This window comes from Hipposideros armiger, unplaced genomic scaffold (genome assembly GCF_001890085.2).
Source record: "Hipposideros armiger isolate ML-2016 unplaced genomic scaffold, ASM189008v1 scaffold_1779, whole genome shotgun sequence".
In the NCBI taxonomy this organism is placed as follows: Eukaryota; Metazoa; Chordata; class Mammalia; order Chiroptera; family Hipposideridae; genus Hipposideros; species Hipposideros armiger.
The window spans coordinates 61,598-62,138 of NW_017733129.1; positions in this window are offsets into that span (position 1 = coordinate 61,598).

The window sequence follows — 541 nt, forward strand, 5'->3', positions numbered from 1 at the left end:
GATTAGCTGTTTCCACAGTTTATGAGCTGCTGTGTGAGGCTTGACACCTCCGATGAGTTTTGGCCCTTATGGACTCTTGTGCCTGTAACTATTTCCCTTTTGGTGTGACTCTTGTAAGTCAAACCCTGTAATGTTCTGGTTTTATCTAAAGTTGGTCTCTGGGTGTGATGATTCTTGTGCCTCTTTGGCTGGGCCCTGCTGCAGAGCGGGTTTTAGAGCAAAGCAGATCAACAAGAACAATCACAACAACCACCAAAAGAAACCAGATACTCTCACATGTAAAAAACAACCAACAACCTACACTCAACATGTACAGAAATATCAAATGTACAAAAGAAGAAAAGAAACAAAAACAAAACAACAACAACAACAAAAAAAATAAAATAAATAAAATAAAAAATAGAATAAACACTAGAAACAAAATAGCAACACCCCCCAAAAAATAATTGCAGAAAAATGGAAAGGAGGAAAAGTAGAGGAGTGAAAAGAAAGAATAAAAGGGAAACAGAGAGGGTAGAAAAGGAAGAAGAAAAGAAAGAGA